Source organism: Solanum stenotomum, chromosome 8, assembly GCF_019186545.1.
Source record: "Solanum stenotomum isolate F172 chromosome 8, ASM1918654v1, whole genome shotgun sequence".
Lineage (NCBI taxonomy): Eukaryota > Viridiplantae > Streptophyta > Magnoliopsida > Solanales > Solanaceae > Solanum > Solanum stenotomum.
The window spans coordinates 32724464-32737003 of NC_064289.1; positions in this window are offsets into that span (position 1 = coordinate 32724464).

A 12540-nucleotide genomic window follows, 5' to 3' on the forward strand; every position below is an offset into this window, starting at 1 on the left:
TGCAAGTGGTGATCAAGAGCATGTTCATGAGCCTACTTCTAGGATGACTACCCGAGGTAGAGGTAAAGGGTGAGGTTGAGGTCGGGGTAGGGGTCGTATTGCAACACTTATGGGAGGCCAAGTACCGACAGCTACACATGGCCATGATAGATGATGAGTCCTGGATTTGGACTCATTTAGGGCTTTATTTGGATAGATTTACTGTCCTCAAATGCTTATTTTGCGCCAATAACTAATATAAAATCCTTGATTTACAGGTATATGGATTGAGGAACAAAGCATGGACACTAACTTGCAAAAAGCAACACAGCGAGCTAAAAGAAGGAAGAAAGAATGCCTGATGATCGCCAAGTCTATTTGGCGAGTCGCCGGTGGCCATTTGACCGCCTAAAGTTCCAGTGTGCCAAGCCCTGAAGGAGAAAATCAAGTTGGCGAGAGAAAGGAGCAATCAGCGTGTCACCGCGTGGTTCCGCGATGCAGTGTTAGATCGCCCAACGTTACAGAACTTGAGGATGCTGATAAAGCAAAAAGGCGATGGAACTGACCAAAAGGCGGATTGCCGAGCTGATCGGCGAGCCCGAGTCTTTCGTAGCATATTTTTGGCGATTGTAAATACGTTTTCGAACATTAAGTTTAGTATCAAATTTTGATCTTTTACATATCTAATTTTCATAGGAGAGTAATTTCGAGTTTTGAACTCTGAGTATTGAGAGAATATTTTTCCTTAGCTTTAAAGAATTGAAGTTTTCCATTTTTGATAAATTGGAAGTGGGTCTTTGAGATTCTTCAATTTGGACCTTTGTAATGACGAAATTAATCTTACCTAGTTGATGGAAACACAATTTGGTAACGGTTTTTATCTTTTTATGATGTCTAGCTAAAACCCCAATTCTTGGGGTGTGATTATGGGATGATTTAGCTTATGGGTATTGCTAACTGTTAGTTTAAATGTTGTTTAAAAGTGATTTCAATCAGTAATTATGGTTAAAATTAAAAGATTGTAGTTGCAAATGCAGTTCTACCTTCGTGTTTTTGGCATGCTCAAGAGAGAAGTTTTAAAACCAAGATTATTGATTGGTGGTCTATGGGTATTGGGTTGTCATGGGTTCAGCTCGAGAGAGTGAATCCTAAACCCTTTTCCACACATTCAGCTCGACAGAGAGAGTGAATAGACTAAGGTGTAGGTTGTTCTTATTTGCTTGCTTGTTGGTGTTTGAGAGAAACCGACTTGAATCGGGGTAAACTATTCGAGAGAAAGTTTACCTCCTCTATAGTATAGCCTATTCACTGATTTACAGTTATTTACTAATAGTTGCAATTACCCATTTGTCTATATTAGCCTATATTGAATCACATCCCAAGAACCCATCTCATTATTGTTATTCCTTGCTATTTGTTGATGCTATAGTTGATAACTAAAACCAAAACCCCCTGTTATTTGACATTCGTGTCACCCCCTAATTTGAATTATGTTTTTCTTCAATAATGTATATTCATATGGCTGATTAGAACATATTCATGCTTTTCAATTGATTCTCAAACATGTACCGCTCCCTGTGTGATTCGACCCCAACTCATTTAGTTAGGTTACATACTGACTAAAGACGATTGACGCTTAGAATCGGATGAAGTGTCTTTGATAACGTTATTCAATCAAAATGATGTCGCTACTAGGTATGTGGTGTTGGTTAAGATTTTTTAGTTAAGTTGAATTTTGTTCTTGTTAGTTATAGTCGAACTTACTTAATTTTAGTTTTGGTTTTCATGTTTCTTGTTTAGAGCAGAATAAAGGAGCATGTCTTGTAGCAACGGTAGCCAAATGGACCACTCTCCTTTGAGAATGATGATTCTTAGGGATAACATCCTAAGTTTTAGGCAAATGGAGGGTGAGTCAATCTATGAGTTGTGGCTGAGATTTAAGTCACTATTGCTGCAATGCCCAGCTCATGGAATCTCAGATAGCATGCTACTGGACTACTTCTATAGAGGTTTTGGTCCGGAAAGCAGAGGAGTGGATGACCAAATTTCTCTGGGGGGTCTCATACATCTACCTTATGCAATAGCAGCCTAGCTCCCTGATCGCATGGCCAAGACCAACAAAGAGACTGAGAAGGACAAGATTTTGGCCACATTGTTGACTCAGATGGATCTCGTGGCCAAGCAGATTATGGAATTAGAGGTACCGTACAAAAAGAAAGATCGGTACATTCCCCCTCATGAGCGTAGAAAGTCCAAGAAATACGAGGGTGGACAAGTAGAAGATATACTCTCACTCATTCTCCACAAGTCGAAGAACACGACAAAGTATTGAATGATATAAAGGAGAATGTTTCACTGCTGAATCATATGACTGCTTCCCATTCAATATCAGTTCAGCTGCTGGAGACCCAAATGGGTCATGTGTTGTCTCCTCTCTACCCCATAAATCAAGATTGAGTCACGACGTTAACTAAGGTGCTACTTGGGAGGCAACCCAAGTTTTCATTTGCTTTCTTTTTAATTTTGAAATAATGATGTGTTGATTGTGCAGGGTAAAGTATGGAATGTGTTTGAAAAGTGGTGATTCACGAGCAAGAAGTCCAGTCGGCGACTCACCGAAGAGGTCGGTGAGCCCGACTTAGACCGCCGTTGGACTCATGGAGTTTTGAAATTGGAGTCTATAAAACTCGGTGATCCCAGGAGCAACTTGGCGAACCGCCGACCAGGTCGGCGATCACGATTTTCACCACCGTTTGGACCCCCACCTAACTGGAGGTCCTGTAAAAGTCGGTGAGGTAAGTGCCCACTAGGCGTATCGCCGAACGGGTAAGAACTGGACGATTTTTAAAGGCCAAAAGTTCAAAATCTTTCACATTCCCTCACCTTTGAACTTCCCAAACTCACACCCATATTATATTTTCCCATAATTTTGCTTTATTATTGCTTTCTAGTAGCCATTTGTGTGTTTGTAGTTGGATTCTTTGCCACCTAGCTTTACAACTTCTCGTATTCGGCTTCTAAGGTTGGTTTTCCGAACCCCAAATTCTTACAGTGCGATTTTACTCATTTGCAAGTGATTTTATCTTAGTGATGTGTGTTGAGCCTCTCTTATCATAAATGTATGCTTGAATGCCTGTTTTAATTAATATATCATGCATATAATGCCTTTATCGTTGATTTCCCAAATATTGTGTGCCTTAAAATTGATCAAAATTATTGGGTTGTGCTTAAATGATGTTGAGTCTAGTCGGGTGAAGTCTAAGTAACCCGCAATTGTGCCAAATGACGTATTTTCCCAATGATGCAGCGGTTGACGTCATTCTTAAGGGCAAAAGTCATCAAATGGCAAAATTTGGCCACACCGGGAGAAGTCTGAGTACCCTGGGGGCATGGGTGTAATGGGTCTTAGTTTAATTGTATGGATGCATAGTTTGATTTTATTTTCGGTGGCTGCGGGGTTGAATTTGGAAGTGGGGTGAAAGTAGGCACATTGGGCCACTCGGCGGTTCACCGAAACCCCCTTATTGCCTTTAATTTCATGCTAAAACTTGAGTTTGGTTCTGTAACTTTTAGCGAGAAGCCTGAGTTCGCCGAGTGCACTCGATGACTCGCCGAAAGTCCTTCTTGATCTCCCTTTCTGTGCCCATATTCCCTAAAATGCATGGTAACTTTCAATGGGTTAGTCCTTGCTCACCGAATTCTGTTGGTGATTCGCCAAAAGGCCCATCCCATCACCGACATGCCAAATTTTCTGGAATATTTTGAGCCAATTCTTTAAGCGAGCCCGATCTGGCTTGCCAAAGTGATTCGGCGACTCGCCGATCATTCGGCGAGTCTGTCTGCAACTATTTTCTGCAATTTTGCTTGAACTATGCCTAATTCTTTTTGATGTTTTTGCATATATGGATAGAACCAACCTAGACATGCCGCCCCGCAAAAGAGCACGGGGTATAGTTATAAATAAAGAAGGACCCAACCCTCCTGAGGGGGGAAGAGCAGAGGCTCCAAAATGAGGCAAGGGTAAAGGCAACAAGCTCCAGAGCACAACTCTGATAGTGAGGGTTCCCAAGCCGCATTTTCTGAGCCAGACGACGACCAGACACTACAGTCCCGGCGGGCTGAGATCCGTGCTAGGTCTCACCCTGACTCATCGAGAGCTCCAGTAGTCTCCTCTCCAGCAGATACTGTGCTAGCTCCGGCACCTTCTGTGGCTCCAATGCCACCAGTAGTTCCTTCTCCATGGCTACTTAACAGATTGAAAGCCGATGGGTTGCAAACGATTCTTGAGGCGAAGCTACTTTCTACAGAAGGCCTAGATGGCAAATACTCCAGGGTAAAGGAGACACTCCAGTACCATAGCTTTGAGCAGTTTACCAGACCCCGAGGCCCATACATCCCTACATGGGTCCAGGAGTTTTACTTAGCGTATAGTGATCTGGTTCCTAAAGGCAAGAAGAAGGCTAGTGAGTTCAGACCGGTGGGGTCCATAATGGTACGGGGGACAGTAGTGCATTGTAGCCATAATCACATCAACGCAGTACTTGATAGAGGGGCAAGCTTTGACTGCCCAAATTTGGCTACCTCAACAACACCTTTGGATCAGCTCAAGGGATGTCTATCTCCCCTCATTTCTGACTCCACCCCGAGGTGGATTGAGGTAGGAGTCCCGATCGAGAAGAGGGACTTGAGTGTAGCTGCACGATATTGGTTTGGATTCATCAACAACTCCATTATGCCATCCCAGAATGAGTCCATTCTCTACCATCCTAAGGCGGCCTGCCTTGGGTTGATTATGTCTAAGAAAAGCATTGACATAGGACTTATCATAGAGCAGGAGATGACCATGAGGGCCAAGTAGAGGCACACGTACCTTCCCTTCCCGGTGTTAATTACATAGTTATGCCGGCGTGCTGGAGTTCCTCGGGACGCGACAAGAGATATTGAGGTCACTTATTCATCTTCCACAGACATTCGTAGTATAGAGGTCGAGTACACACGGGAAGAGGTAGACAGGAGGAAAGCAACTCCGGTGGATACATCTCCGGAGGTGGACATTGACTCTATACCTACAGAGGCATCATTGCCTACTCCGGCCTCCGGGTCTTCAGGTACATCTACTCCCACTTCTTCCTCCCAGGCTCCTGGTACCTCTACCTCTTCCCAGCCTACCAAGATTACTTAGGCTATGATCATGAAGATGGGGCACCTGGCCTATTCGACTGATGTGAGGGCTACTCGATTAGAGGTTGTAGTTTCATGGATGATTGAGAGTGTTATCGTAGCTGCACTAACCCCCTTACGAGCATCCATTGACACTCTCACTATGAGGGTTGAGGCTTGTGAGAGTAGACATGGGGAGACTTCAGAGGTGATGGCTTTGAAAGTCGAGGTTGCAAATTTGAGGAAGGATGTGGACTACTTGAAGTCGACAGACTTCACTTCACTATTGGAGGCAGCGGATGATGTGGATGCCCTAGCGACTTTTGAGATTCATCCGGCCACCACCGGAGACGTACATAGGGATGACCTAGCAGCTGATGAGTCGGAGGCAGAGACCGATGAAGAGCAGATAGAGGTGAGGGAGGAGAGCATATATAGAGACCTGCCAGATCTAGAGGAGACGATTGTACAGTCGGTGATCCAGACATCGCTGATAGAGACGTCCATGGCAGCCCCTAGTGGATCTGGTACTGTTGATGTGACTCCGGGAACTGATGCCCATGATCAGGCTGCTGTGACACAGGCCATTAATGTCCCAACAACAGAGCGACTATTTAGACAAGATTCCTCTTTACCTCCCTCTCTGTCATTTTTATTGATTTTTGGATGTTTTCTTGCATTTGAGGACAAATTGCTTTTTGTTTTGTGGTGAGGTGAGGTATTTCCATACCTACTTTTTGTGTTGATGACATCTTTTGTCTGTTATTGGGTTTTTGTGTTGTATATTGAGTTTTTGGCACTGTTTTGTGGATGCTTGAGTTTGTGGATCCTTATTCTAATTGTAAATGATTTTGGACCCTTCTGAAAATTTTTACCACCTCTTGTGTTTGAATGTGGCTGTTCTTTTGCAAATTTCAGTGACAGTCTTGTTCAATACCAATGACTTGAATAGTGCTTATAATCGAACAAAAATGAATGTGTGGCTACGCTGAGGCCAAATGAAGTTGCATAGACAATATGTGAACTTTTTGCATCTCATTGTAACTAGTCGGTTATCGGATGAGTCTCTTGTGATGAACATTGCACACTAGCAAAAGTGTGGAATCTTGTTTGATATTTGGTTACAATATCGTGTGTGATGAGCTTACCGTGAACCATGTGTGATTACACCTAGATTTTGCCCCGTTGGTCCGGTTGACTAAGTGATGCAAAGCTTTTGAAATGATCTTAGGCAACAAATTTGAAAGAGTGAAACAATTTGACATTAAACCTCTTTTGTGGCCTACCTTGTGAGTGTGTGAACTTTGTTTGAACACCCTTTGAACCTTACCCTTTTTCTTGGAAGGAACTTGATGCAATTGTGACCTTTCTTTATACATTACCCATAATCCTCATGATTTGTGGTTAGTTTGAATAGCCAACTTAGGCCAAAGTTGGGGGTGTGGTGAAAAGACAAGGTAAATCAAGAAGTGCAAAGAAGTCCCCTTTGACCCATAATTTTGAGAAAGATGGAACCCCTCCATACAAAAGAAAAGAGAAAAAGAAAAGAGGAATGAAAAAGTTTGAAATAAAGTTGTGAAAGTGTAAAAGAAATGGGGTGTATGGTATTCCATGAAAAGTGAATAATGGGGTGACTTTTGAGCATGATTGAAAATGTTGAAGAAAAGGGAAGAAAGTGTTGTTCATACCACATTTCATGAGGACAGTATCCACTTAGCCTAAATGACCATACCTTTACACTCAGCCACGTTACAAGACTTGAAAAGACCTTTTTGATCTTGAGTGAGCTGAAACAAGTGTTGATTGAAAAATAAGGGCAAACCTATGGGTGAAGTCATACATGTGTTCATCTTTGTGAGTGTGAGAGTTGTTTTTTATTCTGGAACTATAAATTGTTGATCTATTGTGTGTGAATGAGGAATCATCTTTGTGTGAGGACATTTGAGTACCTTTGTTGAGCTTGAACTTGCATTTGAAGCAAGTATTGTGAACTTGAGAATCTTTGATAATGGTGAGTCACAACTTAAATCTTTGAGTGCACAATTGATCCTTGCATAAGTAAGTTGAGTCTTGTTGTGTGCGTTCATGATTGAGTCTTGTGTAGTACTTTTTGAGACATCTTTTTTGAACTGCTGAACTTGAATTTTACTTGAAGACAAGCAAAAGTTTAAGTTGGGGGTGTTGATGAGTCCTAGATTTGGACTCATTCAGGGCTTTATTTGGATAGATTTAGTGTCCTCAAATGCTTATTTTGTGCAAATAACTAATGTAAAATCCTTGATTTCCAGGTATATGGATTGAGGAACAAAGAATTGACACTAACTTGCAAAAAAGAACAAAGCGAGCTTAAAGAAGGAAGAAAGAGAGCCTGATGATCATCAAAGTCCATCTGGTGAGTCACCGAGTGGCCATTTGACCGCCTAAAGTTCCAGTGTGCCAAGCCCTGAAGGAGAAAATCAAGTTGGCAAGAAAAAAAAGCAGTCGGTGTGTCGCCGAGTGGTTCCACAATGCAATGTTGGATCGCCCAACGTTACAGAACTTAAAGATGCTGAAGGCCAAAGCAAAAAGGTGATGGAACTGACCAAAGGGCAGATTGTCGAGCTAATCGGTGAGCCCAACTTACTGCGCCGAATGGTCTTTCACAGCATTTTTTTGGCGATTGTAAATACGTTTTCAAACATTAAGTTTAGTATCTAATTTTGATCTTTTACATATATAATTTTCATAGGAGAGTAATTTCGAGTTTTGAACTCTAAGTATTGAGAGGATATTTTTCCTTAGCTTTGAAGAATTGAAGTTTTCCATTTTTGAGAAATTGGAAGTGGGTCTTTGAGATTCTTCAATTTGGACCTTTGTAAAGACGAAATTAATCTTACCTAGTTGATGGAAACACAATTTGGTAACGATTTTTTATCTTTTTATGATGTCTAGCTAAAACCTCAATTCTTGGGGTGTGATTATGTGATTATGGGTTGATTTAGCTTATGGGTATTGCTAATTGTTAGTTTAAATAATGTTAGAAGTGATTTCAATCAGTAATTGTGGTTAAAATTAAAGGATTGTAGTTGCAAATGCAGTTCTACCTTCGTGTTTTTGGCTTGCTCGAGATAAGTTTTAAAACCAAGATTATTGATTGATGGTCTGGGGATATTGGGTTGCCATGGGTTCAACTCGAGAGAGTGAATCCTAAACCCTTTCCACACATTTAGCTCAAGAGAGTGAATGGACTAAGGCATAGGCTGTTCTTATTTGCTTGCTTATTGGTGTTCGAGAGAATCCGACTTGATTTGGGGTAAACTGTTCGAGAGAAAGTTTACCTTCTCTATAGTCTAGCCTATTCACTAATTTACAGCTATTTACTAACAGTTGCAATTACCCATTTGTCTATATTTGCCTATAATCGAATCACATCCCAAGAACTCGACTCATTATTGTTATTCCTTGCTATTTGATGTTGATGTAGTTGATAACTAAAACCAAAACCCTCTGTTATTTGACATTTGTGTCACCCCCTAATTTGAATTATATTTTTCTTCGATAATGTCTATTCATATGGCTGATTAGAACATATTCATGTTTTTCAATTGATTCTCAAACATGTACCGCTCCATGTGGTATTCGACTGAAGTGTCTTTGATAACGTTATTCAATCAATAGGGCAGTACCTCCCGATGCAGATGTTATTCATGGGGATGTGCAAGATCATGTCGATGGGGGATGGGCCAGCTCAGGCTCCACCCGGTTTCATTGCCACCCAATGCTTCAAGATACCTTGGTTCGTATGCTCGGACTCCTAGAAGGGATGTCTCAGGTGGGAACATTGCATGTCACCTCTGATGCCTCACAGACCTGTGTTTAAGGTCAGATTCTAGATCCGATGGTTTCTCTAAATTCTCAAACTCCCAGGACTCAGCCAACTGTTGTTGTAGCTCCCCGTTTAAATAGTATGGAATTGCCATGTATTGCATCACATTTGGCTAGCATGCCTTCCCTGAGCATTGATGAACAAAATATGTTCGAAAGATTCAGAGTAATGAATCCTCCGACTTATATTGGTGACTTGACTGTGGATACATATGAATTTATAGTTAGCCGTCGTGAGAGGTTGCATAATCTTGGATCAGTGCAGTCTCATGGAGTTAACTACACAACGTTTCAGATGACTGACCCTGCCAAGCAGTGGTAGAGGGATTATATTAGTAGTAGGCCAGCTGGATCACCTCCATTATCATGGACTCAGTTTACTCAGGTGTTTCTAGCCAAGTTTGTTCCACACAGTGAGAGGGAACGCAAGAGTGCCGAGTTCGAGGGTTTGCAACAAGATAGTATGTCAGTCACATAGTATGTGGGTAAATTTCATGCCTTGGCAAGGCATGTTTCGATCATACTACCCACTGAGGTTGAGAGAGTGAGAAGGTTTGTTAACGGGCTGATTATTCCGATTCGCCTGGGAGTTTCTCATGTTGTTACTTCTAGTGTTCCATTTCAGAAGGCGGTTGATGCTGCCAAAGAGTTAGAGATGATTCAATGTGAGGGATTTGAGCAGCATGAGTTAGGCGTTTGGCCATGCGATACCATATCACGATATGGAATCGTGAGATGGAATCAGCGTTTGGACATGTGATTTTACGTTGATCCATCTCATGATTTCATATCATGAGATGGAATACCAAAATCTCCAAAAATCATGATATAAGAATTCCATATCATGATTTGAGATTTTTTATATACAAAAATTGACCCACAAGTTTATATTTTGTTAAAACAACCCCACATTTATAACTACTAACCATTTATTTCATATGTAAATTAAATATATAATCACATCATTGCTTTTTAAAAAAATTATTATTCTCACCAATATAAAATTTATTGTTACTTTAAATTTGATCAATATAAATGATAAAGTGGAAATTGATTTGGTAAATATAAATAAGAACGGAGCGAGTAATATTATTTTGATTTTTCATAATAAAAAATACTTTTCTTTCGGCTACATATGAAAATGTTTAAAACAATGTAATATGAAAAAGGAAAAAAATGGTATGTATGTTTGATAATCACTACTTCCAATATATTTTATTTTAACGCGAAATTAATGCATTGAAAATGTGTAATTGCACATAAGTGAAACAATACATGAATCATTATGATAGTAACAAGTGAAAATTGGCATAGCTTGTGTAGTGTTACATAATTATTTGCAAGAATACTGAAAGAGTGATGAAATATTTATGATGTATGAGCATGAAAATATAGTTGCGGATGATATTGACCAACAAATGACTCAAAGTAACAATGTTGGTACGTCTTCGCAGTCATATGATCGAGAAATGCAGGTTCAATGTGAGGAGATTGTTCGTACTATTGGAGAATTATATTAAAGACTAGTACACTATAATTTATATTCAATTATTTTATTGAATTAAAGTTTGATCAATTAAAGTTAGATGAAAAAGTTACATAAGTGGAGAACAAATAGTTTTGTAATAATTAATTATGCGATTTTATAATTTTTTGTTTATTTGGTAAGATTGAATAAACAATTGGGATTATTTTAATAGTTTTACAACTTATGGATTCTTATGTTTATGAGAAAATATACAACACAAAAATTTCATATCGCATGTCCAAACAAAACTTCAATTTCATCTCATGATTTCATATTATGATATCATATCATGATTTCATATCATGATGTAACATCCCGCCTTAGAAAGAGCTAAATTTAGAAAGCGCTAAATTGGAAATAGCTAAATTGAAAATTTTGCAAGTTATGTTTAAGTTGTGAGTTTTGGGTCAACTTCAAACGATCATAACTTTTAGTACATGATGAGTTAGGTGGCCCATAAGATATCAAATGAAAGGTCTTCAAATCCTCTTTCCAATGCCACCGAGTTTGCTAAGTTTTGAGTTTGGATGAGGGAGATATGCCCATTTGAAATATGTCTGTCTAGTTAAGGAAAGTTACCCAAATTAATGAGGGGTATTTTGGTATTTTTCTTACTCCTTCAGATTAAAACGTTTTTAGTAGATATTTTGGGGTCAAATCTGATTTGGATCAGTTTTACAATCCTAAATTACTCTTAGGGTTTTGAAAGGAGTTCAAAAAGAGGAAAATAGGAGAAAAGGAAGAATGATCGAGGTTTCTTGCGAATCGAGGCTTGGTTTCGCCAAATCGAGGTATGCAAGCTTCCATAGTGCTAGGTTTGTTCGCCCTCATGCCAATCATGTTATCTTTTACCTATGAATTCATTCTTGATGTTGAATTGTTGAGTTAATTGATGTTTCCTTGTGTGGGTTTCACTGAAATTGTTTTGGGTTATAAGAATTCGTAAATTTTGACCTTAGATTTGTAGTGGGTTTGAGTTGAATCGAGTTTGGGAGAGAAGGAAAAGATTGGACAAGATTATGTGCTCAGGTCCATGTCGTGGAGGCGCCTCAAATTTCCAGTACCCATTCGAGCACTCCCTCTCTGCATCGCAGAAAGGATTCAGAGTCCTCTGTCTCAAAAATTAATTCGCGACCAAATATGTAATCTTTCTCTCGCGTCACGCCAGTGACCTCAAGTTTGTGTCTTCAATCATTTCTTGTGATCAACTATCTAAACTCCAGTAATCATTGAGAGATCCTAAACATCCTAATCATAACCCTTGAATTCATAATTCAAATTCAAGGTAGAGTTAAGAGTTAATTCTTGAGAGTTCTTTCGAGACATTTGAGAAGTTTTTTGCAAACTTTTAAAACTTGTTTTAAGACTTGAGTACTTGAGTATGAAGATGAGTAGAGTTGAGTTCATTTTTCAAAATGAATATATGAGAACTAAGTATTCCCAAGAGTAAATGTTTTTACATTTAAAAGATGAGGAAACTATGATTTTCAAAGGAGTTTAAGATGAGTTTTGAGTACTATCTCTTTTTAGAGAAATCTTTTGAGTAATTATCTCAAACTAGAGGAAGAGAAATATTTTTAAACATATGAGCTAAGTTATATTTTGGGAGTAGTATTGAGCACCGATATGGGGACGAGTTCATATAACTCAAAGTCCTCATAAACCATATAGCCAACGTGGGTAGAAAGGGTCATATTTTTTAGATGATTCCTTATTGCTTTTTAAGCCTAGCTTAGTGGATCCACTTAGTGAGTAGGTCCTATACCCCGACAAAGTATAGGACACTTCTGGCAGTGTGGGCGAGACATTGTATCATCACATATCTCATAGTGATGGTTGTCGATTAGAGAATCTCCCACACAAAGTTATTTTGTATTCTTATATACAAATAGAGTTATTTTGTATTCTTACATACCAACCGAGTTATATTGTATTTTCTAATACATTAAGTTGCTATCTATTGTTTTTAAAAAGCTTTTCTTCATAATGCATCTTTACTACTGCTTTAT